General features: G+C 39.6%; 1 protein-coding gene across 1 annotated transcript in view; it reads right to left on the reverse strand.

Annotated features, from left to right (window-relative positions):
• The window catches only part of pex5lb (peroxisomal biogenesis factor 5-like b), a 212,914-nt gene that overhangs the window by 65,906 nt on the left and 119,276 nt on the right, over positions 1-27,732 (reverse strand). The gene's annotated exons all lie outside the window — the stretch shown is intronic.

Consider the following 27,732-nt stretch of genomic DNA (forward strand, 5'->3'; position numbering starts at 1 on the left):
GCCAACAGGAGATGTCATTGTTACTGAAGGACAGACAGTTACACTTGACTGTACATTTCAGACCGGTGACACTTTGTTCTGGTACAAACAAGAAATCAGTGGTTTTCCAAAGTTCATGCTGAAATGTTTCTCAGGAACAGTAGAAAAGGCTCCAGAGTTCCAGAAAGACAGATTTAATGCTTCAATCAAGAACAAATCAGTTCCTCTGAAGATCCAGAAGCTTCAGCTGTCTGACTCTGCTGTGTACTACTGTGCTCTGCAGCCCACAGTGACAGGAAACACCAAAACTCTGTACAAAAACCTTTGGAGCAAAGACAACAGAAAACTCCACAACATCCACTAGAGGGAGACACACACAAATAAAAATCTATATGATGTTGTAATAAAGTCTACAGTCTTTGTGTTTAAAACAGAACCAACAAATGTTTCAACAACTTAGTGAACAACTGAGAAACATCCAACAAGAAACCAACATCAACAACATCCGTCTCTCCACTGCTGGATTATAAAAGCTGATATTTTGTCCCAGAGAACACATGACAGGACATATAATGATCACTAATTACTTTAATGGACAAACAACATGTTTCTCTGTATGTTGACTGTGCTGCTCAGTGATTGTCTGGATGAAACAGAGAAATGTTCATCTGATATCAGTTTGTCAGAATCTTCCATTAGCATGATCCAGCTTAGTCTGGAGAAGGTGTGAAGAAAATATGATTTATTATTGTCAATAATAATGATCATTCATGTAATTCCATATGTATGATGAAGCCCAGTGCTGGACTTGAATATCCTTTGAATTAATGTAATGAATGTTTTGACATTTTTATTTTCCACGTAAAGCTGCTGTTGCATTCCCAGCTTTCATGAAGAGGGAATGTCTCTGATCTGTATCTTCTGGATAAAATCCATGTTCATAATGTGGGTCATTAAATGAATTGTGATTGGTCAGTCCAATTAAATGATAAAAATAAAGTGAAATTGATCTCAGCATCCAGCAGTGAGCTCCATTTCTTTTCATTTCTGCAGAGCCACTCAGTGTTCATCTCTTGCTGTTCTCACGTCACTGTTGATTGACTCTTTCCCCACCATTGATGAGATACTATCTCGCCACTCGAGTCACAACATTTCCCTGATAATGACAAGATATTCCATCAACTGCTGTTTTCACTGTGAGGTGGCAGGAGATGCTGTGACAAAACGGTGTAACTCTAAGACAAAAGGAACCATTGGACTTGAGCAGCACAAGAACATGAAGGTGTTATCTAGCATGAGAACGTCGGTGCTCAGCTGCAGATCGGTGGGTCAGACGGCATCATGATCTGGCCACAGAGCCCGGCTACAGAGCGCGGCTGCTCGTGCTAAAGCCCCCAGACCTTCATAGAAGCCGAGGCACAGCTAGGCTGCTCACACTGCAGCTGGATCAGAGTGCCATGATCCAGACCCAGAACAGGACGACTCACACTTCAGTCCCCAGACCTCCACAGCAGCCGTGATACAGCACGGCACAAACAACGTGAACTACACTGGTTACAGTGATGTCACACACGTAATATGAAGTGACAAAAAAATGAAAATAAAAATGTGCAGTAGACATTCTACTAAAAAATGTCTTTCACAAAAATACTGTTTTCTCCATTTTTTTGTCTGAAAAGTGGATTTTTTTTGTTGAAACCAACCAACATTCAAGAGCTCATGAAGAAAAAAACAAGAATGAAGCTCAAACAAAACTTTCTGTGTGTCTGAAACTAAAAGATTTGTATTTTTCTTTTGATACACTGCCTGGCCTCAACAAAAGTCCCCACCTGGATTTAACCAATCAAACAGGTCGGATCCTTCCATTGGATAATTACTGCAGTGATCAATATGTTTCAGCTGACAATAAATTATTGAACTCTGATGCAGTGAGCAGCTTCTCGTTTCTAAAACAACCATGTCAGAAGACGTATCCTGTGATCGAGGAAAAGATGTTCCTCTGTTTCAGAAGAGTCAAATTATTGACCTGCATCAAACAAAAAGAACAACTGAGGAGATCGATGAAACTACTAAAACTGGTTAAGAACTGTCCAACACATTATTAAAACCTGGAAGGATACTGGAGAACCATCATCTTCAAGGAAGAAATGTGGTCAGAAAAAAATCTTGAATGATCAATTAATCTTTAGTGATCAGAGATCATTTAAACATTTGATGAAATCAAATTATAAAAACAGTAGAAGTCACAGCTGTGTTTAATAGTGAAAGAAAGAACGTTTCCACACAGACGATGTGAAGAGACCTGAAGGGATTGAGACTAAACAGCCGTGTAGCCTTAAGAAAATCACTTATCAATGAGGCTGATCAGAAAAAAGACTTCAGTTTGCCAGTGAGCATAAAGATTGGACTGTGGATCGATGGAAAAAGGTCATGTGGTCTGATGAGTCCAGATTTACCCTGTTCCAGAGTGATGGGGGCATCAGGGTAAGAAGAGAGGCAGATGAAGTGATGCTCCCATCATGCCTAGTGTCTACAGTACCAGCCTGTGGGGGCGGAGTTATGATCTGGGGTCGCTTCAGTTGTTCAGGTCGAGGTTCAGCAACGTTATGATGTCAGTTCACTTCCTGAATATATTGAATAAACAGGTTTTTACATCAATGGATTTTTTCTTCCCTGATGACTCGGACATATTCCAAGATGACAATGTCAGGATTCATGGGACTCAAAGACTGAAGGAGGTTCAGGGAGCCTGAGACATCATTGTCTCACATGGACTGTCCACCAGAATCCAGACCTGAACCCCACTGACAGTCTTTGGGATCTGCCTTTAGACAGTGGTCCAACTCTCCATCATCAATACAAGATGTGAGTGAAAAATTAATGCAACTCTGGACAGAAATAAATGTTGTGACATAGAATAAGTTTATTGAAATGATGCCATGGTGAATGTGTGCTGTAATCAAAGATAGAGGCGGTCCGTTGAAATATTAGTGAGCGATTAGTTAGCAGGCCTGACTTCACGATTCAACTTTCCACGTTGGTCTCGTCACTTGAGGATGCAGACAGTCGGAGTGACGAGGGGGAACCAAAGGGATCAAATCAATGTGGTGTTGTGGACTTACAGTCTCAGTGTCTGAGAACATCAGACCAAAATCAGTCACAGCATTGACTGAGAAGGAGTCAAAGTCATGGACCACAAGTCATCCAACACCTGAACAAAGACAAGTGAAGATATTAAGACATGACGGCTTCTGATGACTGATAGTATGAAGATAATTTCATGTAGAAAATATTAATATTAGTATTTCTTCACTGTAATTAAAGGAACTATAAAATGTTCTCCATGTTCCCAGAATAAAGACTAAACCTTCAGGTGATGGAGCTTCCTTCTACTGCGACCTGCCTCGGTCTCACAATGATGTGAAGAACTGAAACTGAACATTCAGCAAACATTTCTCTGAGGCAGAAATCATCATCATCACTGGCTGAGCTGAACTTTGGTAGGCAGAGAATCTCTAAAAAGGTTTTTCTGTGGCTCCACCCACTGACATTTAACTCAACCAATGAGATTATTTGTGTCTCCAGAGCAGAAATGTTTGAGGAAGTAAAAGCACAATCATGTTGATGTTGAGGAGAAGAGCTGTGCAGCAGAGAGGCTGTTTAGTTTGTTCATTCTACTGCAGTGGAAGAACATTGATCATCTGCTGTCTGTTTGACTTGAACAACTCCAAAGACATGTTGCTTTACCTCTTTTTACTTTTCTCTCTCTTTATAGGTGAGTGTTAGAACACAGATCAAAGTCTCATTTCAGCTGCTGGATTAACCAGATATTTGCTCTACATTTCATAACTAGAGGTTTATCTGTGTAAGGTAACAATTTCCATGAGACAAAAAGATATTTGCTTTATTGAATGAATCTCAAAATGATGAAAGATGAAAGAAAAAGTCCAGAACCTCCGTTGAGTCTCTTGATGTTTGAATCTCTTGCAGACTAACTGACATGAATAATCCTCATTTTGCAGCCCTGGTTTCCATGAACAGCATAAATCCAGAAAGAACTGAAGAACATGTTGAAGAGGGAAGAAACATCAACCTGACCTGTAAATATGACGGTGTTATCACCAATATCCAGTGGTACCGACAGAACCAGAGATCCAGACCAGAGTTCCTGCTCTCCATCACAGAGGGAGGATCGATTCATCCAACTGTTTCTGATTTCTCAGCTCACATTAAGAAAACAGAGAAACGTGTCGATCTGGAGATCATCTCAGCTAAAGTGACAGACTCTGCTGTGTACTACTGTGCTCTGCAGCCCACAGTGACAGGAAACACCAAAACTCTGTACAAAAACCTTTGGAGCAAAGACAACAGAAAACTCCACAACATCCACTAGAGGGAGACACACACTGTTAAACTTCAGTAGGATGTGATGATCCAGTCTAGATTCTTTGTAGTGGAGATGAAAACAACAGAAAATGACAAAGAAAAGACAGAAGCAGGATGAGGGAAAGTGTTGTTTCATACAACTGAAACTCTGATGATGGAACTTTCTGGGAATTTATTTATATGAACAACATGTCATCATAATTGAGTTTAAAAACAAATCGTCTCATCTTATAGAGCTCAATGAAGACATGGAGACATGAAGACATGAAGCTCTATAATCATATGTCATAGTGTGTCATTATATTTGGGGATGAGGCGTCAGAAACTTGGGATCAGTCGCATTCTGGCCAAAATCAGTGGATCAGATAGTGGAGAAAAAAAGTCTAATCTGATTTAATACATGAACCTAAATGATCACATAAATTGTTGATAGGGCTGGACGATTAATTGAATTTTGATTTTGATTTTGGCTTGTCACGATCATAAAATCATTATAATTGAAGAAAAATGATTCATGTGCTGTGTGGCGTGCATGCAAATTCCTGAGCTGTAAAAGCACAGTGAATGCACCAGTCTTACGTGCAGGTGCTGCAAACTAGGAGCGATTGAGAAAAATGGCAGAACGGCAGCCTTTAGTTTAGAAGAAAGGTTGGATATCATCAGTCATATGGAAACATTTTGGTTTCAAGTTGTTGGACGTCGAGCAGAAGGAAGGAGCAAAATTGATCACACTGTCATTTCTGCTCCCCAAGAAAACACGACCAATTTATTGAACCATTTAAAGTACAGTCATAAAGTGGTCTAAGACCAAGTGATAAAGGAGCAGAAGACACAAAAAAGTGCAAACTCGTCGGCTTCAGCCAACACAGTCCTCTATGAAGGACACTCTCTCTACCCACGGCTCTCCAGACTGACCAGGAAATACCTGTGCATCCCTGCCACAGGTGCTGCATCAGAGCGGCTTTTTAGCACAGGAGGAAAAGTTGTCTCCTGCCTTCAGTCATCATTAAAGCCAGACCAAGTGAACAGTCTGCTGATCCTAAACCTGAGTTTGTAGGAGGCAGACTGAGGGAGTATATGACTACCAGGCCAATCTTTTTCTGTATTTACAAAAGGTTTTTCAAAAATCCTCAAAGAATATTTAGGGTTTTTTTTGCTGTGTTATTAGTGTTTTTGCGTTTTGCATGTAGGTTGTGGCTTGTTTTTACATATTGCTGTTGTTATTTTAATTTATTATTATTATTATTATTATTATTATTATTATTATTATTATTATTATTATTTTACTTGTTTACTTGTTATTAATTTATTTCCGTTGTTGTTTTAAGTTATATTTAAAGTTGAGTTTTGGTGGTTCAATAAATACTCATGTTTTCAAATTAACCAATAATCGTGTTTATTAATCATGATTTCAATATCACTCAAAATAACTGTGATTATTATTTTTGCCATAATCGTTCAGCTCTGTCACAAGCAACACAGTGAATTTATTTTTATTTGAAATGTTTGAATGATGCTGACAAATCAAATGCTTCTAAAAATTGTCTGTGTGAGAAAAGTTTTAATAAGAAGAAGCAGCAGTGTTGCATGTATTGTCATGTTGTGGGCTGCGTATCTCTTCCTTCAGGGATGTAGAATATTTGTTTCACAGTTTGAGCAGGATCTTATTTACATGGCTGGGTTGAGTAAAGTGAGTCTTTGAAATGGTACAAAGGTCAGTGGTGAACTGCCAGAGGTTAAAAAAAAGGTAAGGTTACCCAAAACTGAAAAATAATGTACATTTCAGAATTATACAAAAAGGCCTTTTTCAGGGAACAAGAAATGTGTTAACATCTGAAAGGTGTTCTGCAGCAATGGAGGTTGATCAAGCCTTGAAAGTTGGTGCTACTGATTCCTACAGGCGTCCCAACTTTTCCTGTTTCCTTACAACCGTCTGCATCAAAGTAGTGCTGGAACACACTGTGGTACCACACCCTCATGAGCATTATTTGAACAGTATTGTACTGCAGAAAGTAGTGTGTTGCTATAAAAATGGAAAGAAAAAGGCAATTACCAATGAAAGAGAGACAGACCATCATAACACTTAAAAATATAGGTCTTTCCTACAGAGAAATAGTGAAGAAAGTCAAGGTGTCAGTGAGTACAGGTTCCTTCACCATCAAAAGTCACTCAAAAACTGGACAAACTCTGATAGGAAGAGGTCTGACAGACCCAAAGACACAACAGAATCAGAGGACAAGTTTCTGAGAGTCGACAGCTCGTGTGATCGGCGGCTCACAGGACAACAGCTTCAAGCACAGCTTCATGTGGTCGGAGTAAACAAGTCTCAGTTTCAACTGAAGAGAAGACTTCGAGTTGCAGGTTTGACAGGTCGAGTTGCAGCAAGAAAGTCATTGTTAAGACGTCAGAATGAAAAAGAGGTTTGTCTGGACCATGAAACACTGCCAGTGGACTACTGAAGACTGGAAGAAGGTGTTATGGACTGATGAATCAGAAATCTTCAGTTCATCACACAGGATTTTTGTACTCCGTCGAGTAGGCGAAAGGATGGTTCCTCAGCGTGTGACATCAACTGTCAAACATGGAGGAGGAGGCGTGGTGGTCTGGAGCTGTTTTGCTGGATCCAGGGTCGGTGACTTGTACAGAGAGAGAGAGGCAACCTGAACCAAAACGGCTACACAGCATTCTGCAGCTCCATGCAGTGACCTCTGGTATGAACAGGTCAGGAATTCATCCTACAGCAAGATAATGACCCAAAACATAAGACCAAGCTGTACCTGAACTACCTTTAGAAAAAAGAAGGAGATGGTAAGCTTGAAAACATGGAGTGGATCAACACAGTCTGCAGACTGAAACCCCATGGAGCTGGTTTGGGATGAACTGGACAGAAGAGTGAAAGCAAAGCAACCAACAAGAGCCACACATTTATGAGAACTTCTGCAGCAGAGTCGGGAAGAACTTTCTGAAGAATATTTGATTTCCATTGTCGAAAAAATGTCACGAGTCTGTTCAGCTGTTCTATCTGTCTGAGGTGGCTACTGATGAGTCAAAAGTTTAGACAACATTTTGGTTTATAAATTAATTACATGATTTCATTTTTAACTTCAATTGTTTATTTGTTCTATGATTTCATTCCAGAGTACAGTGAGACATTGAACTGCATAATTTTCAATAATGGAAAGATTGGGGCTTTCTAAAACTTTTGACCAGTAGTGTAAATCTAAATATCTGTGTTTTAATGTCTTGTATCGACTGGCCTCCTGATGGTGCCTGTAGGCCGGGGCGTCATTGTGAACGACAGTTAGTTCTCAATTGACTTATCTGATTGAATACATGTTGGTTACTGATCAAATATTCATTCTGAGTTTGCTTGTAATTTCTCTGATAATAAATATTAAAGTAGTCGTAGCAGGTTCACAACAATCAGCAGCTTTTATATGTTGGAGAACAAAATGAAGCAGCTGTAAAACAGGTTATCTCTGTATTAGCTAAACTCTCTTCTGATGTTGAGCTAACTTTTCATACTGTGGGGAAAATATTTGACACTGAGCTTTTCTTTTAATATGATATAACACCTCCAGCTGCTACCAGTGTGTTAACCAGGAGGAAGAGGAAGAGAGAGAAGTGAAAATACAGATCTAAGAGGAGACGGAGAGATTCAGGGAGGAGCTAAGCTGTTACTGAACTATAGAAGAGAGAGGAACTTCCATATTCAGCAGAGTTCAATACACAAACCACAAACATTACCTTTATTCAACATGCTGTCACTGCATCATTGTGTGTTTTCTCTCATGTTTCTTTACATTCTAACAGGTATGTTAGATTATGAAGACAATTAAAGGGAATCAAAATCAAAGAATGTCATTTATTTATTGTAACTTTTGCTAAATGTTTTAACAGAGTTCTCATTTCTTTCAGGTGTCAGCTGTGAAGAACTCAGTCCAGTTGAGAAAGAAGAGTCCAGTTTAGAAGACAGCTCTGTTACTCTGTCCTACAAATACTCCAAACAAGCAACTGGTGCTGATGAGTTTTACTGGTATCGACAATATCCAGGAAAACCACCAGAGTTCCTTATTTATCACTCTGGTTCAGGACAGATATTAAATGAACGAATCTCTGGACTGAAGATTAAAGTGGAGCAAAACCAAATCAACATGAGCATCTCCTCTGCTGCAGTGACAGACTCTGCTGTGTACTACTGTGCTGTGAGGCCCACAGTGACAGGAAACACCAAAACTCTGTACAAAAACACAAGCTGACACACTGACAAGCTGCTGGAAGCCTTTTTTCCACACTGTTGTACTGAACTTTTTACCTCCACTAGAGGGCCACATTATCAAGTAGGCGGTGCTCTACTTCTGCACTGTGTTCAACCATTCTGTCAATAATAACTGCTGCTGTGAAGAGAACAATTCTCACACTGAATGTTGAACATCAGCTAGTTTCTCCTGTTGATTTAAACCTTGTTGTAGAGATGGAACATTGGCTGTGGATTATTCTTGCTGCTCTTTTCTTTGGTAAGATACAAAGCACAACATGTTTGGATTCTTTTCTAAAGATTGATGTCAACTGGAGTTCAGAGCAGAAATCTCTCAACAGTTGAGCTGTTTCTGTCCACAGAGTAACACTGTACACTTGATATTTTCCACTGTCTTCTCCTCTCAGCCTCATGAACAATGTTAGTCTAATGGATTCATTTTATACACTTTTTCCAGGACTAACAGCTGGAGACAAAATCTCTCCTGTAGGAGATGAAGTCAGTGGAACAGAAGGACAATCTGTCAAACTGAGATGTGAATATGAGACAACAGAGACGTATATTGCCCTTTACTGGTACAGACATCATTCTGACCTTCAGGCTCCTCAGTTTATACTCTGGAAAGGAGCAAAAGACGCACACACTTACAAATATATCCCTGATAATCGATATGGATCTGAGACAGACACATCAACTGAACTGTCCATCAGAGACCTAACCCTGGCAGACACAGCTCTCTACTACTGTGCTCTAGAAACACAGTGATACAAAGTGTAGAAGAGGCTGTACAAAAACCTGAACACAGATATCTGACTACTCTTCAAAGAGGAGGGAAGTGGTATTCAAACCACAGCTTCATATCAGATGGATTCTGCTAATTCCTGTTTGATCAGAGTCACTGTGGTTACAGCTGCTAATGAAACACTGTGGGAGGATTCACATGAGCAGCAAATCCACATCAATGACAAACCAACTGGATGATGCTTCAAACACAACATGAAAACTAAGAATCTGAAGTGAAAACAAGTAGATGAAGCATGTTAAGACATGACATGAAGGAACTTCCTCACAGCTGCAGGATTCCTTTGAAAGGACTAACTGGGACATTTTTGAGGATCAGTCTTTCTAGATTCATATTTGTAAAGTTGTATATTGTGTGATTAAAGATTGAACTCAGTCAGGACCTTCACATGTGCAGTTAAATGTCTTTTTGTTTCCTCATCATCTACTTCTTTACAGTCACTGAGCTCAATGCTGTCCAACTTAACAAACACACACCAAGAGACAAAACACAAGTCAAACCAGGAAACCGTCTTCATCCATCCATTTTCTGTAACCGCTTCTTCTTGAAGGGTCGCGGGGGTCTGGAGTCTATCCCAGCTGACACTGGGTGAGAGGCGGGTTCACCCTGGACAAGTTACCAGTTCATCACAGGACTGACACACAGAGACAGACAACCACTCACACTCACACCTACGGGACATTTAGAGTCACCAATTAACGTAGCATGCATGTGTTTGGACTGTGGAAGGAAGCCAGAGAACCTGGAGAGAACCCATGCAGATACAAGGAGAACATGCAAACTCCACACAGAAAGGCCCCGCCCCAATCAGCTGGGGGATTCGAACTCAGGACCTTCTTGCAGTGAGGCGGCAGTGCTGACCACTGCACCACCGTCTTCATATATTTGACAAGATTATGTGAAATTGATGAAGACATTTAATGATGTCATTCAGCTTCATTAGTAATTTAATACCTGTAAGATAATAACTGAATGACTTGGTGAGAAAGTTGACTGAAAAACTCTGCATGTCTTTCCAAAACGTAGCCTGTCAACTTTTAAAGCTGCAGTAGGTAGAAAAGATGTCAGTACAAAAACAGGGCGTCATTTATTTACCCTGTAAACGGCGTCATCAGCTCCTCCATGATGCTGCTGCACACAGGTTTACAAGCAAACATGAAGATAAATCCTCTTTTTAATATAAAAGTTTGAAACACACACTCTGAGCTCCTCTCCTGACAGTAAAGTAGCTGCATCACAGCGACTCCCCTGTTTTTTTTCTCCAGAAGCTCCAGTCTGCCACCGACCCTCTCCTGCAGAGCTCCCCAGCTCTGAGCAGCTGTCTGTCAGCTCTGTGTCTCAGCTCTGTCCAGTCCTCTCAACACTCAGCAAAGCTCTGTGATACACGTGAATAAACACAACTGAAGGTGAACTCAGAAGTAACGCAGTGAGCTGACAAACTCCTGGGTCGATCATGTTACTCATTAGGCTCGTTTCTCTTTGTTATAATGCTGTTTTATAGTGACTTTTCCTGCAGTAGTTTCCATCATTGATTCAGGGTCTCACCGGAGGAACGTGCAGCTGCACGAGTGGGAGGAGTCCCCCAGGTCCTAAAACACCTGTCATTAATTGAAGTCTACTGTCACGGGTCAGATTCTCTAAATGCTGAAAACAGAGCTATAGAAGAGGTGCAGAAGTGTCGTTCTCTCTCAGAACACCTGATTTACAACACGCTGAAATGTTTTCATGAAATTATTTCTCAATTATACCAAAACAATGTTGCCTACTGGAGCTACTAGTTACTTTTCAGCAGTGGTGGAAAGAATACTGAAACTCTGTACTCAAGCACAAGTACTGTTACATTACTATAAATATATATACTCAATTACAAGTAAGTACAAGAGTGTCACTAACTTTTAACCACTGATGTCACAGTCACCTCTCCAAAACAGGGCTTGCAATTATCATTGATAATTGATCAGATCAATATTTTCTGATATTCTTATAAATACTATTAAAAGTCTGGTTTTAAAGATCAGCAACAACCAAATGCCTGATGAACAAGCAGGTCACCTTCTTATGTAAAATTTGGTTAATATTATTGATGGTAAATGATTTCTAAAAGTTGGCAGGTCTGACGTCACGATTCAACTTTCCACGTTGGTCTCGTCACTTGAGGATGCAGACAGTCGGAGTGACGAGGGGGAACCAAAGGGATCAAATCAATGTGGTGTTGTGGACTTACAGTCTCAGTGTCTGAGAACATCAGACCAAAATCAGTCACAGCATTGACTGAGAAGGAGTCAAAGTCATGGACCACAAGTCATCCAACACCTGAACAAAGACAAGTGAAGATATTAAGACATGACGGCTTCTGATGACTGATAGTATGAAGAAAATTTCATGTAGAAAATATTAATATTAGTATTTCTCCACTGTAATGAAAGGAACTATAAAATGTTCTCCATGTTCCCAGAATAAAGACTAAACCTTCAGGTGATGGAGCTTCCTTCTACTGCGACCTGCCTCGGTCTCACAATGATGTGAAGAACTGAAACTGAACATTCAGCAAACATTTCTCTGAGGCAGAAATCATCATCATCACTGGCTGAGCTGAACTTTGGTAGGCAGAGAATCTCTAAAAAGGTTTTTCTGTGGCTCCACCCACTGACATTTAACTCAACCAATGAGATTATTTGTGTCTCCAGAGCAGAAATGTTTGAGGAAGTAAAAGCACAATCATGTTGATGTTGAGGAGAAGAGCTGTGCAGCAGAGAGGCTGTTTAGTTTGTTCATTCTACTGCAGTGGAAGAACATTGATCATCTGCTGTCTGTTTGACTTGAACAACTCCAAAGACATGTTGCTTTACCTCTTTTTACTTTTCTCTCTCTTTATAGGTGAGTGTTAGAACACAGATCAAAGTCTCATTTCAGCTGCTGGATTAACCAGATATTTGCTCTACATTTCATAACTAGAGGTTTATCTGTGTAAGGTAACAATTTCCATGAGACAAAAAGACATTTGCTTTATTGAATGAATCTCAAAATGATGAAAGATGAAAGAAAAAGTCCAGAACCTCCGTTGAGTCTCTTGATGTTTGAATCTCTTGCAGACTAACTGACATGAATAATCCTCATTTTGCAGCCCTGGTTTCCATGAACAGCATAAATCCAGAAAGAACTGAAGAACATGTTGAAGAGGGAAGAAACATCAACCTGACCTGTAAATATGACGGTGGTATCACCAATATCCAGTGGTACCGACAGAACCAGAGATCCAGACCAGAGTTCCTGCTCTACATCACAGAGGGAGGATCGATTCATCCAACTGTTTCTGATTTCTCAGCTCACATTAAGAAAACAGAGAAACGTGTCGATCTGGAGATCATCTCAGCTAAAGTGACAGACTCTGCTGTGTACTACTGTGCTCTGCAGCCCACAGTGACAGGAAACACCAAAACTCTGTACAAAAACCTTTGGAGCAAAGACAACAGAAAACTCCACAACATCCACTAGAGGGAGACACACACAAATAAAAATCTATATGACGTTGTAATAAAGTCTACAGTCTTTGTGGTGCTGCTGCTGCTTTTTATGCCTTCTTATGTTTTTACTGTTGTATTTTTACTGCTCCCTGTCGTATGACTCCAACAACTGTATGTGGACTTAAACACTGTGGCGGCTCAAGGACTGCTTCTGGCACTGTTTATTCAGGAACTGTTCTTAACATGCCAAACGATTCCTCACACAGAAGCAAAGCTGCTGCTGTGTTACACCAGAGACACTCTGTCATGTCTGTGGTCCACTGGAACGATTCCACCTGTTGATCTCCCTGAAGCTGTGAAAGTACAACAGAGGAGAGGCAGAGGAGGGAGAATACAGCAGCGTCTTCAACAGAGAGAGAACAGACCACCGCTGCCCTGCATGATACTCAGCAGTGTACTGTCACTGACAACTTACTAGATGAAGTCCACGTCAACAACAAGCTACGCTGTGAATACAGAGAATCCAGCGTGATGGTGTTTACTGAGACTTGACTCCATCAGGATATTCCAGACTCTCTCAGCTGGTGTAGGCGCTGCACCATGAGGCAGACTGGATGCACAACTGATGCACAACTGCCTCGCCTGTCGCTGACACCCTTTTATCTTCTGAGGAAATTCAGGAGCGTTATAATCTGTGCAGTGTATGTTCCCATCAGCAGAAACGTAGGCAGAGCTGCAACCTGCATAGCAGACTGTGTTCACCAGCAACTGCAACCTACACCTGGAGCCCAGAGTTTAATCTCAGAGGACTTTAACCACCACAAACTGGAACTTTATCTCCCTGCATTTGAACAATATGCATCAAGTGATACGCAGGAGAACAGAGTTTTAGATAAAAGTTATGGTAACATCATAATACAGTCCAGTTAATTCCAGTTTATAAGACTGTTCTTAAAAGGAGTAAACCACAAACCAAGACAATGACTGTATGGGACAGAGACAGCATGGAGACACTCAAAGGATCCCTCCTCTGCACAAACTGGGACATATTTCATAATCTGGAAATCGATGTGGCCACTGAAACAATAACAGACTATGTACAATTTTGTGTGGACAGTGTGTTCAAACAAAAAGGACATTATGGTGCACGCCAACAATAAGCCTTATATAACCAAGAGTGTAAAGGCCTGTATTAATAGGAAAAAGATGGCTTTTAAAAATAATCATAAATAATCATAAAGGAACTCAACCAGATGCTGAGGGATGTCAGGAAGCATCATAAGGACATTATAGAGCAGAGATTTATGACAATGGACTCTATGAAGGCATCAACTAACATGAACACAACCAAGAAGTGCCTCATTACTGATGATGATTTGGGAAAAGCAAACAAACTGAATGATTTTTTTCTCAGGTTTGAAAAACCTGATTTTTCTGAGGAATGTAATAATAATAATGCACTGGATACCATTTGAACTGATCCATGCTGTGGGACTGTTGTTGACCCACACTGGATTCAGTCAGTTTTCAAACGTGTACTAAAAACTCCACTGGTCCAGACGGTATCTCTGCGCTGCTCTTAAAGGCGTGTGCAGAAGAACTGATCCCAGCTCGCTGTGGATCCACACACCGTCCCTGCTTTCTGGAAAAAGTCCATCATAATTCCAACTGCTAAGAAACCCTGTCCAACTGAGAACAATGATTTTAGACCTGTGGCCCTGACTTGGATTGTTATGAAATGCTCTGAACAATACATGGAGCTCAAGGCAGAGGTCGACTCATCACATGACCCATTCCAGTTTTCTTATAGGCAGGACAGGACCACTGATGACGCCATTAACAGCATCACCCACCTCACTGTCAAGCACTTGGAAGAGCTCAAAGCCTATGCACAGATTGTATTTGTTGATTTTAGTTCAGCGTTTAATACACTGCAGCCTCATTTTAAAACTGAAGCAGATGAGTGTTTTTTAAATAAGTGGTATTCCTCTTTTTTAAACAATCACAGTCAGCAGGTCAGAGTCAACAACATCCTGTCTGAATCCAGATCCATCAGCACAGGAATCCACAGGGTTGTATCAGCTCCCCAGTTCTTTTTATACTGTACACAAATGAATGCACAACCAACCAACCAGGAGCTTTGTTTTTACATGTTCAGATGACTCAGTTATCCTGAGTTTACTGCACAAAGACACAAACCAACCAGGCTATTTCTCTGAAACAGAAACGTTTGTGCAGTGGTGACGTCAACCATCTCATTTTAAATGTCACTGAAACTAAGGAGATGGTTCTGAACTCTGGATCAGAGGGGGATCACAGTCCTGTGGTCATACATGAGACCACATTGATCAGGTCTGCTCATACAAGTACATCGGCGTGAACTTGGACGACACGTCTCACGTTGAAAATCTGTGTTCTACAGCAGAGACTTTACTTTTTACACAGACCAGACTCAGGGTGTATGGTGTGGACCAGAGGATCATGTTTTTATTCTATCAGGCTGTATGAGAGAGTGATCAGATATGCATGTCAACATGGTATGAGATCATCTGTGTAATACTGAAGACTTAGCTTGCTTGTCTGGTACACTCCACCATGAAGGTGATGGGGAGAATTGAACACCAGCCTCTCCACTTGATTTATGAGCAGTCTGTTGTTAGGTGAGCTCAGAAGATACTGACCGACCCATCAAATATCCTGCACTCACAATATGACCTCAGACCAGTTTCCCACTGAAAATTTATTCCTACAACCATTAAACTTTAAAATGATGCTGTTTGAGGCTGCAGGGATGGTCCACTAGTTTCATGGTGTTTTTACTACAGGGTATGAGGAATGTGTCATGTGCAATATGTCTTATGTGCAATATGTCTTATGTGCAATATGTCTTATGTGCAATATGTCTTATGTGCAATATGTCTTATGTGCAATATGTCTTATGTGCTATGTTTGTGCAATGTCTTGTAATGTGCAAATGTGGATTATATGCACTTGATTATGTAATTTGTTTAACGGCAACTGTGGAGACATTTTTATGAGCAGCACATGAGTCCAAGACAGATTTCCCTACAGGGACAATAAAGTATATCATATTGTAAATTTGAATGATCAGAATTTTTTGACTGAACTTAATTATCAATTAGTTTTCTGTTGTATCTTGCACAAATTTAAAGGCAAACATATTTTCTGTTTGAGACAACCATGTCAAACATTTTATTTATCCAACATGAGTGAAACATGATTTATATGATGGAGACTCTGCAGCATCAGAGTCACTTTCAGAACTGAAGGTGGAGGAAGAGGAAGAGAGAGAAGTGAAAATACAGATCTAAGAGGAGACGGAGAGATTCAGGGAGGAGCTAAGCTGTTACTGAACTATAGAAGAGAGAGGAACTTCCATATTCAGCAGAGTTCAATACACAAACCACAAACATTACCTTTATTCAACATGCTGTCACTGCATCATTGTGTGTTTTCTCTGCTCTTTGTCATGATTCTAACAGGTAATGTACATCTTATATTTTGAAATAAAAAGAATTCACTTTTTTTATGAATGTCATTCAATACTTGAGTGTTTGGTCAAACAGTTTAAATCTCTTCTTTCAGGTGTCAGCTGTGAAGAACTCAGTCCAGTTGACAAAGAGGTGTCCAGTTTAGAAGACAGCTCTGTTACTCTGTCCTACAGATACTCCAAACAAGCAACTGGTGGTGATTATTTCTTCTGGTATCGACAAGATCCAGGAAAACCACCAAAGTTCCTCATCTCTCATTCAGGAACAGGATCAGTCACATCAAGTCCAGTCTCTGGACTGAAGATTAAAGTGAGTGAAGATAAAACCCAGATGGATCTGCAGATCTCCTCTGCTGCAGTGACAGACTCTGCTGTGTACTACTGTGCTGTGAGGCCCACAGTGACAGGAAACACCAAAACTCTGTACAAAAACACAAGCTGACACACTGACAAGCTGCTGGAAGCCTTTTTTCCACACTGTTGTACTGAACTTTTTACCTCCACTAGAGGGCCACATTATCAAGTAGGCGGTGCTCTACTTCTGCACTGTGTTCAACCATTCTGTCAATAATAACTGCTGCTGTGAAGAGAACAATTCTCACACTGAATGTTGAACATCAGCTAGTTTCTCCTGTTGATTTAAACCTTGTTGTAGAGATGGAACATTGGCTGTGGATTATTCTTGCTGCTCTTTTCTTTGGTAAGATACAAAGCACAACATGTTTTATCTGCAGACACTTTAACATGTTACTGAGATTCACATCAATTCAAATTATTTCTGTCAGCATTTATTAACATGTAAAAATAAATGTTATGGTTCAATCTGATTATGGCCTGACTCTCTGGATAGGTAACTCTTTAAACCTACTGATTGATCTCCTTTAATCAATCATCTTTATTGATTCATCTCTTCCTCTGCATGTTCTCTTCTTCCACAGAGTGTAAAGGAGAAGACAGAGTGATCCAGCCAACAGGAGATGTCATTGTTACTGAAGGACAGACAGTTACACTTAACTGTACATTTGAGAGTGGTAGTTTGAATGCATATCTGTTCTGGTACAAACAAGAAGGAAATGATTCTCCATTGTACATTTTACGACGTGATACTCTTGGAACAGAACAAAATGCTCCAGAGTTCCAGAAAGACAGATTTAATGCTTCAATCAAGAACAAATCAGTTCCTCTGAAGATCCAGAAGCTTCAGCTGTCTGACTCTGCTGTGTACTACTGTGCTCTGCAGCCCACAGTGACAGGAAACACCAAAACTCTGTACAAAAACCTTTGGAGCAAAGACAACAGAAAACTCCACAACATCCACTAGAGGGAGACACACACTGTTAAACTTCAGTAGGATGTGATGATCCAGTCTAGATTCTTTGTAGTGGAGATGAAAACAACAGAAAATGACAAAGAAAAGACAGAAGCAGGATGAGGGAAAGTGTTGTTTCATACAACTGAAACTCTGATGATGGAACTTTCTGGGAATTTATTTATATGAACAACATGTCATCATAATTGAGTGTAAAAACAAATCATGTCTCATCTTATAGAGCTCAAATTCAACTCCATGCCAGTCATTTTTGTGAGACATGTTGCATGAAGACATGGAGACATGAAGACATGAAGCTCTATAATCATATGTCATAGTGTGTCATTATATTTGGGGATGAGGCGTCAGAAACTTGGGATCAGTCGCATTCTGGCCAAAATCAGTGGATCAGATAGTGGAGAAAAAAAGTCTAATCTGATTTAATACATGAACCTAAATGATCACATAAATTGTTGATAGGGCTGGACGATTAATTGAATTTTGATTTTGATTTTGGCTTGTCACGATCATAAAATCATTATAATTGAAGAAAAATGATTCATGTGCTGTGTGGCGTGCATGCAAATTCCTGAGCTGTAAAAGCACAGTGAATGCACCAGTCTTACGTGCAGGTGCTGCAAACTAGGAGCGATTGAGAAAAATGGCAGAACGGCAGCCTTTAGTTTAGAAGAAAGGTTGGATATCATCAGTCATATGGAAACATTTTGGTTTCAAGTTGTTGGACGTCGAGCAGAAGGAAGGAGCAAAATTGATCACACTGTCATTTCTGCTCCCCAAGAAAACACGACCAATTTATTGAACTATTTAAAGTACAGTCATAAAGTGGTCTAAGACCAAGTGATAAAGGAGCAGAAGACACAAAAAAGTGCAAACTCGTCGGCTTCAGCCAACACAGTCCTCTATGAAGGACACTCTCTCTACCCACGGCTCTCCAGACTGACCAGGAAATACCTGTGCATCCCTGCCACAGGTGCTGCATCAGAGCGGCTTTTTAGCACAGGAGGAAAAGTTGTCTCCTGCCTTCAGTCATCATTAAAGCCAGACCAAGTGAACAGTCTGCTGATCCTAAACCTGAGTTTGTAGGAGGCAGACTGAGGGAGTATATGACTACCAGGCCAATCTTTTTCTGTATTTACAAAAGGTTTTTCAAAAATCCTCAAAGAATATTTAGGGTTTTTTTTGCTGTGTTATTAGTGTTTTTGCGTTTTGCATGTAGGTTGTGGCTTGTTTTTACATATTGCTGTTGTTATTTTAATTTATTATTATTATTATTATTATTATTATTATTATTATTATTATTATTATTATTATTATTATTATTATTATCATTTTACTTGTTTCTAAATTATTTCTGGTTGTTGTTTTAAGTTATATTTAAAGTTGAGTTTTGGTGGTTCAATAAATACTCAAGTTTTCAAATTAACGAATAATCATGTCTATTAATTGTGATTTCAATATCACTCAAAATAATTGTGATTATTATTGTTGCCATAATTGTTCTTATGTTCTGTATGATATTTGATGTTGAGTTTTTCTTTCATCAACAGCTGACTTACGTTGTACTTTGAAGAAATGCTGCTACCAGTGTGTTAACCAGGAGGAAGAGGAAGAGAGAGAAGTGAAAATACAGATCTAAGAGGAGACGGAGAGATTCAGGGAGGAGCTAAGCTGTTACTGAACTATAGAAGAGAGAGGAACTTCCATATTCAGCAGAGTTCAATACACAAACCACAAACATTACCTTTATTCAACATGCTGTCACTGCATCATTGTGTGTTTTCTCTGCTCTTTGTCATGATTCTAACAGGTAATGTACATCTTATATTTTGAAATAAAAAGAATTCACTTTTATTTATGAATGTCATTCAATACTTGAGTGTTTGGTCAAACAGTTTAAATCTCTTCTTTCAGGTGTCAGCTGTGAAGAACTCAGTCCAGCTGACAAAGAGGTGTCCAGTTTAGAAGACAGCTCTGTTACTCTGTCCTACAGATACTCCAAAAGTGCTGCAGCTAATGATTATTTCTTCTGGTATCGACAATATCCAGGAAAACCACCAAAGTTCCTCATCTCTCATTCAGGAACAGGATCAGTCACGTCAAGTCCAGTCTCTGGACTGAAGATTAAAGTGAGTGAAGATAAAACCCAGATGGATCTGCAGATCTCCTCTGCTGCAGTGACAGACTCTGCTGTGTACTACTGTGCTGTGAGGCCCACAGTGACAGGAAACACCAAAACTCTGTACAAAAACACAAGCTGACACACTGACAAGCTGCTGGAAGCCTTTTTTCCACACTGTTGTACTGAACTTTTTACCTCCACTAGAGGGCCACATTATCAAGTAGGCGGTGCTCTACTTCTGCACTGTGTTCAACCATTCTGTCAATAATAACTGCTGCTGTGAAGAGAACAATTCTCACACTGAATGTTGAACATCAGCTAGTTTCTCCTGTTGATTTAAACCTTGTTGTAGAGATGGAACATTGGCTGTGGATTATTCTTGCTGCTCTTTTCTTTGGTAAGATACAAAGCACAACATGTTTTATCTGCAGACACTTTAACATGTTACTGAGATTCACATCAATTCTAATTATTTCTGTCAGCATTAATTAACATGTAAAAATAAATGTTATGGTTCAATCTGATTATGGCCTGACTCTCTGGATAGGTAACTCTTTAAACCTACTGATTGATCTCCTTTAATCAATCATCTTTATTGATTCATCTCTTCCTCTGCATGTTCTCTTCTTCCACAGAGTGTAAAGGAGAAGAAGTGATCCAGCCAACAGGAGATGTCATTGTTACTGAAGGACAGACAGTTACACTTGACTGTAAATTTGAGATCGGTGCTACTTCAATTCCATATTTGTTCTGGTACAAACAAGAAGTAAATGATTTCCCAAAGTTCATGCTGAAATGTTTCTCAAAAACAGTAGAAAAGGCTCCAGAGTTCCAGAAAGACAGATTTAATGCTTCAATCAAGAACAAATCAGTTCCTCTGAAGATCCAGAAGCTTCAGCTGTCTGACTCTGCTGTGTACTACTGTGCTCTGCAGCCCACAGTGACAGGAAACACCAAAACTCTGTACAAAAACCTTTGGAGCAAAGACAACAGAAAACTCCACAACATCCACTAGAGGGAGACACACACTGTTAAACTTCAGTAGGATGTGATGATCCAGTCTAGATTCTTTGTAGTGGAGATGAAAACAACAGAAAATTAAGCACTAAAGATGAAACTAGAGTTGCAAATTGTAATCAGTTTCCTTAATTAATCATTGGTAAAATTAATGATGAATTTATAGTTATGATTAAAAAAACAAAGATTTCACAAATACCAAACAAAACCAAATGCATTTTCTCCTCCTCAATCAAAGCTTTGTTCCCATAGCAACATGTTGCATATTCTCTGACAGCGTTACACAGCCGATGAAACATAAAAAGACCAGAAGACCTACATATGAAACACATATTCTTTAATATTGGAAACATGTGGAGAGTGCTCATCAAAATAAAGTTATTTTTCACATCTGTGTTTGATACAAGATTTCTTAACTTTTATTTGATTGACCAAATTCTTTAAGATTGATGAATGGTCATCTATGAATCATCATCATCCCAGATAAAACACAAAATGAGAGTAAGAGTTGTTTGATTAGACACAAACTCTGATGTTAATGAGGTGGTGTGGGATGGTTTTTATATGAACAACATCTCATCATAACTGAGCATAACAGAAAATCCTCTGACATCTAACACAACTCAAATTCAACTCTGGAGGTCAAATCCTGGTTTAGATGGACTCTGTTAAATATTCAGAACGGACAAAATGAGAGACAGTTTCAATTTAAGGACACTTCAATTGATTTATATATGAAATATACAAATAAATAATAAATGAGTTTCTCTGAAGCTGTGAATTCTTGTGGTGCACCACAGGGTTCAGTCCTCGCTCCTCTCATGTTCTCTTTATATGTTTTCTTTAGATGAAATTATTTCTAATCACAACATGAATTTACATTGTTTTGTTGATCATATGTGATTATAGATTCCATTAAAATCCACCAATGATGGCAGCTGGTTTATTGCATTAGAAATAATGGAAGGAAACAACATATTTGACAAATTCCAGTGTGGCTTTAGAAAGAACCAGAGTAGAGAGACAGCCCTACTCAGAGTCTCTAAAGACCTCCTGATGAATGTGACCTCTGGTAACCTCACTCTTCTCCTTTAACTGGATTTGACAGGAACCTTCAATACAGTTGATCACACAGTTCGTCTCCACAGACTCAGGAACTGGGTTGGCTTTGAGGAAACTGGTTTTCTTCTTATCTATCAAACAGAGTATTCAAGGTCACTGTTGATCATTTTAGTTCTTCAGCTGTTCTCATGTCATGTGGGGTTCCACAGGGATCAGTTCTTGGCCCTCTTCTGTTCAGTCTGTATCTGTTGCCCCTTGTTATTTACCACTTCACCCCTGTGTCCTACCATTTCTACACTGATCTTTCTCAGTTCTCTGTCTAGTTTAACTCTGAAAATCACAATAATGGATCGATAAGGACAGGATGGCCTCCAGCTTCCTGCAACTGAACACAGATCAGACTGAAGTCCTGGTTGTTGGTCCAGATCATATCAACAGTGTCACTCCCTGCCTCAGTCCACTAACAACTCACCTGAAACACTCAGATAAAAACTTGGGAGCTGATTTTGATCAATAACTCAACTTCAATCAGCACATTAAGAATATTGTCCAATTGTGTTTGTTGCAAATCAGAAATATTGTCAAAATTAAACCAATTCTCCCAAAAACACAGTCGAACAATGAATCCACAGCCTCATTTCCTCCAGCAGAGACTAATGTAACTCACTATTCACCTGCCTAACTGATTCTTCTCACAAACACTCGACACAGGAAACACATCACTCCAGTCCTGACACAACTACATTAGTTCTCTGTCTGCTACAGAATTCAGTTGAAGTCCCCCCATGGTCCAGTCCACTTTACAGAACTCTGCCCCAAGACCCCTCAGATCACACAGTCACACTGTGTTAAAAGTGTCAGTGTCCAGCCTTAAAACAAAAGGAGACAAAGTTTTTACTGTTTTAGCTCCAACATTATAGAATAAACTCCCTCATGACATCAGAGCAACTGAATCAGGACTCCTTCTAAAAACTCACCTGTACAAACTGTCATCTCTATAATTATTTGATGTATATTTAAATATGTTAATGTTGTTCTTTTATATCTTGTTTTCTGTCTGTGATGTTCTCTCATGTTGTGGTTTTATTTATCTGGAATTTTAATTTGTGAAGAACCTGAAGAACTCTGGTTTTGAAAGGTTCTGTACAAATAAAGTTTATTATTATTATAATTATGATTATTAATAGTAGTATTACAACAACATGTATTTATACATGAAGTGAGGTCTTACTGGACCCTGAATTTCTGTAAATCAGATTAAATCAAATGTTAAACTGTCTGCTGATGTTAAGCCTACTGCTCAGAGTCTGAGTTTAATACTTGATGCTGAGATCTTCTTTCATTACCAGCATCACAAATTTTACTGTGATAAACAAAAAATGTTGTCTCCACTTTGATTATAATTTAGCTCCTTCTTCTGTTTGTAAACCCTGAAAAGATGATCTGTCATTTAAACCTTCACAGCTACATTTCTGTAACTCCTCTTATAAAAGAATCTGAAGAAAAAAAATCCTCCCTCCTCCATCTGGAACAAAATGCTGCTACCAGTGTGTTAACCAGGAGGAAGAGGAAGAGAGAGAAGTGAAAATACAGATCTAAGAGGAGACGGAGAGATTCAGGGAGGAGCTAAGCTGTTACTGAACTATAGAAGAGAGAGGAACTTCCATATTCAGCAGAGTTCAATACACAAACCACAAACATTACCTTTATTCAACATGCTGTCACTGCATCATTGTGTGTTTTCTCTCATGTTTCTTTACATTCTAACAGGTATGTTAGATTATGAAGACAATTAAAGGGAATCAAAATCAAAGAATGTCATTTATTTATTGTAACTTTTGCTAAATGTTTTAACAGAGTTCTCATTTCTTTCAGGTGTCAGCTGTGAAGAACTCAGTCCAGTTGAGAAAGAAGAGTCCAGTTTAGAAGACAGCTCTGTTACTCTGTCCTACAGATACTCCAAACTGTCACCTACTGATTATTTCTTCTGGTATCGACAATATCCAGGAAAACCACCAGAGTTCCTCCTTTCCATCTCAGGGAGTAACATTAGAAACACAGCAGAATCTCTGAAATCAGACAGAAGGTTTTCTACTGATCTGACTGAAGAAAAGCATCGAGTGGATCTGCAGATCTCCTCTGCTGCAGTGACAGACTCTGCTGTGTACTACTGTGCTGTGAGGCCCACAGTGACAGGAAACACCAAAACTCTGTACAAAAACACAAGCTGACACACTGACAAGCTGCTGGAAGCCTTTTTTCCACACTGTTGTACTGAACTTTTTACCTCCACTAGAGGGCCACATTATCAAGTAGGCGGTGCTCTACTTCTGCACTGTGTTCAACCATTCTGTCAATAATAACTGCTGCTGTGAAGAGAACAATTCTCACACTGAATGTTGAACATCAGCTAGTTTCTCCTGTTGATTTAAACCTTGTTGTAGAGATGGAACATTGGCTGTGGATTATTCTTGCTGCTCTTTTCTTTGGTAAGATACAAAGCACAACATGTTTGGATTCTTTTCTAAAGATTGATGTCAACTGGAGTTCAGAGCAGAAATCTCTCAACAGTTGAGCTGTTTCTGTCCACAGAGTAACACTGTACACTTGATATTTTCCACTGTCTTCTCCTCTCAGCCTCATGAACAATGTTAGTCTAATGGATTCATTTTATACACTTTTTCCAGGACTAACAGCTGGAGACAAAATCTCTCCTGTTCGAGATGAAGTCAGTGGAACAGAAGGACAATCTGTCAAACTGAGATGTGAATATGATACAACAGAGGAGTATATTGCCCTTTACTGGTACAGACATCATTCTGACCTTCAGGCTCCTCAGTTTATACTCTGGAAAGGAGAAGGATCAGAGCGTGGTCGTCAATATATTCCTGATAATCGTTATGGATCTGAGACATCAGACACCTCAACTGAACTGACCATCAGAGACCTAACCCTGGCAGACACAGCTCTCTACTACTGTGCTCTAGAAACACAGTGATACAAAGTGTAGAAGAGGCTGTACAAAAACCTGAACACAGATATCTGACTACTCTTCAAAGAGGAGGGAAGTGGTATTCAAACCACAGCTTCATATCAGATGGATTCTGCTAATTCCTGTTTGATCAGAGTCACTGTGGTTACAGCTGCTAATGAAACACTGTGGGAGGATTCACATGAGCAGCAAATCCACATCAATGACAAACCAACTGGATGATGCTTCAAACACAACATGAAAACTAAGAAATAGAAAGTGAAAACACTGAAAGTTCAGATCAGTGTCTCACTGATCCATTCAAGCTTTTCACTAAATCAACAGGTTTGAAACCTAAATGATGCATCAACATTTCCTCCAAGAATCTTTGGATTAATCCAGGTTTCACAGAGAAGTAAACATGTCACCATTTCTGTGGTGGCAGCTCACATTTAAAGCTGCACATTGACACTGAAGCTTTGCCTTTTTTAATGTGTTTGCTGTTTCAACATTACAATCAAAGTTTAATGTAAAATCCTGAAGTGAAGTAAGAAGGTACCAGTGGAGGACAGAGTGTCTGCAGATGCAGCTGCCACCACACACTTCTGGTGGGTCATTGGTAATGACTGAGAGAGATTATTATAGTAGGAGTCTGTGTTTTGTTTTGGGGGGAAATCCTGCATTGTCTGCCTTTAAGCACACTGCTGATAGTCTGGTCATAGTACAACTGTGATTCCAAGGAAGTTCAGAAGCTGTTTAAAACAGAAATAGAAGAAACTGTACTGTTTTCACTCATCATATCTGTCAAAAACTACCAGCAAATTATTACAAAGACAAAACACACAGCTGGAGCTTTTTGATTGTTGAGAAAGTTGTTTGTCTCCAGATTGATTGAGGTGAATTTTCTGCAGATTTCTCCTTCAGTCTGACCTTCTTGGATGATGATGATGATGATGATGATGATGACGATGATGATGATGATGACGACTGCAGCATCACTGTCATTTCTAAAGCTTCCATCAGCCTGAATGTAAACAGACCACAGCAAGAGGAGGAGCTACACAACTGAATATGAAAGGTTTCATGTTGGAAGTGAAGAGCTGCTGTGTCTCTCTACTCTTCATTCAGTACAAGTGAAAATAATGCAGCTCTCTTTACTTTGGATGATGATAGTTGTCTTTCATCCTGGTAAGTATTCAAGACACACAACAAGCTGATGGTAGACATTCACAACAAACATTTCACATTCTTTGAAATCATCAACTTTTTCACAGGTCAACTCACTTTAAATATATTTCATCATGTTAAAATACAAATGTCACAGTGAAATATCTCTTTGTTCTTTTCAGGATCCTCTGAGGATTTAGTCAAACCATTTAAAGATGTAATGCTGGCTTTGGAAGGAGACAACGTGACTCTCTCCTGCAAATATTCAGGCTCAGTCAACAGCCTCTACTGGTATCAACAGAAGTCCAGTTCATCTCCACAGCTTCTCATCAGGGAGTTTGAAGAGAAACCAGGATTTTCACTGAAACATTACAAAGATAAAACCCAGATGGATCTGCAGATCTCCTCTGCTGCAGTGACAGACTCTGCTGTGTACTACTGTGCTCTGCAGCCCACAGTGACAGGAAACACCAAAACTCTGTACAAAAACCTTTGGAGCAAAGACAACAGAAAACTCCACAACATCCACTAGAGGGAGACACACACTGTTAAACTTCATGTGGAAATGATGTTAAAGTATCACAGAGTAAATCTTCTGACAAACTAACAGCAGAGATCATCAATAAAGGATTTCTTTCTCTCCACTGATGTTTCATCTTTAAACACCAAGGAAAACTCAGGAAAACATGGTCCATATAAACAATCGAGGTCAAACTCTTCATACCTATGACTCTTCTTTGTGTTACTGAATTGTTTCAATATAAAAGTTCAGTATTACAATCGATACAAAATGACATACTGCTCCTTTAATGTGACCACACTGCACAGGATGAGACACTGAAAATATTTTGTTGGGTGACATAAAGCCTATTCCTAAGTGCTCTGTTCAGCCCCACACTATTTAACAGATGAGTATAACACATGAAAACACTGAACACTGAGATCAACAGCTGATTAAACAGCTGATTATAAAGCATCAAAACACTGAACATTAAATGGTACATAATTCATTTCAACAACCATTAAATATTTTGGTATTTACTCTGAAGTCTTGGTCATGTGGTTAACAAGAGCTCATTTGATAGACGGAAGATAAACATACAACAAACCAACAGCTGCTTAGTTACCAGTCTGCACCGTCACCGTATGCTAATGCTAACAACAATAGCTTTCACAGTGACTCACCAGTTTGTGCATTGAGAGGATTCATTCAACAGGTTTTCACAAAAGCGTCTACAGGTCAGTAACAGAACCACAGAACATTTTACACTTCAACTTTTCAAAGCTGTTAGACTCAATATGGTCAAACTTTTCTCCTACTGACCCGCAGCAGCTCGTCTCCCTGCTGACTCCCACTCATCTACCTAATGCACACACCTGCTACCTGTTTGTAACACAGCGGCAGCTCTGATTGGCTGCCGGTGCACTGTGACGAGATCACATGTTCCTGATGTCTTGTACTGTTTACGTTCTGCTCTGTTCTGCTCTTGTAACCTGAGTTACCTCAGAGACATCGTGTGTGTTATTGTAGTCTGAGCAGAAACTAGACCGGACTTAAAGTCAGTGTTCAGAGACTGTGGACTATCTGGACATTAGAGCTGCACTCTGATAAATGACTGTAAAAATACAGCCAAACTCTCACAGTAATGTACTGTTCTTTCTAAAT

This window comes from Lutjanus erythropterus, chromosome 12, assembly GCF_056507025.1.
Source record: "Lutjanus erythropterus isolate fLutEry1 chromosome 12, fLutEry1.hap2, whole genome shotgun sequence".
NCBI classification, from domain to species: Eukaryota; Metazoa; Chordata; class Actinopteri; order Lutjaniformes; family Lutjanidae; genus Lutjanus; species Lutjanus erythropterus.